The following is a 249-nucleotide window of genomic DNA, read 5'->3' as shown; positions in this document are numbered from 1 at the left end:
CCAATAGGAAACAAATCAAGGGTTGGTTTTGGGAACTGATCATCAGGAAAGCCTCTGTGAAAAACACATGTTACAAACAAAATAAACTTGGGAACTTTCTCTTTTCCCTTCTGGCCGACAAAGAGGCAACACAGCTGACCCAGCCTAGGCCTGGCTGAGGTCAGTGAAGAAGTCAAGTCCCAGATGGGAGGGATGAGGAGATGCCTTTAGTTTTAGGCTGAAATCCTCTTGTAAATATAGGGAGAAGGA

The sequence above is a fragment of the Agelaius tricolor genome, unplaced genomic scaffold, assembly GCF_023055355.1.
Source record: "Agelaius tricolor isolate 1412-34295 unplaced genomic scaffold, bAgeTri1.0.p SCAF_39, whole genome shotgun sequence".
NCBI lineage: Eukaryota > Metazoa > Chordata > Aves > Passeriformes > Icteridae > Agelaius > Agelaius tricolor.
The sequence above is the reverse complement of the archived record's forward strand: the minus strand, read 5'-3'. Positions refer to the sequence as shown.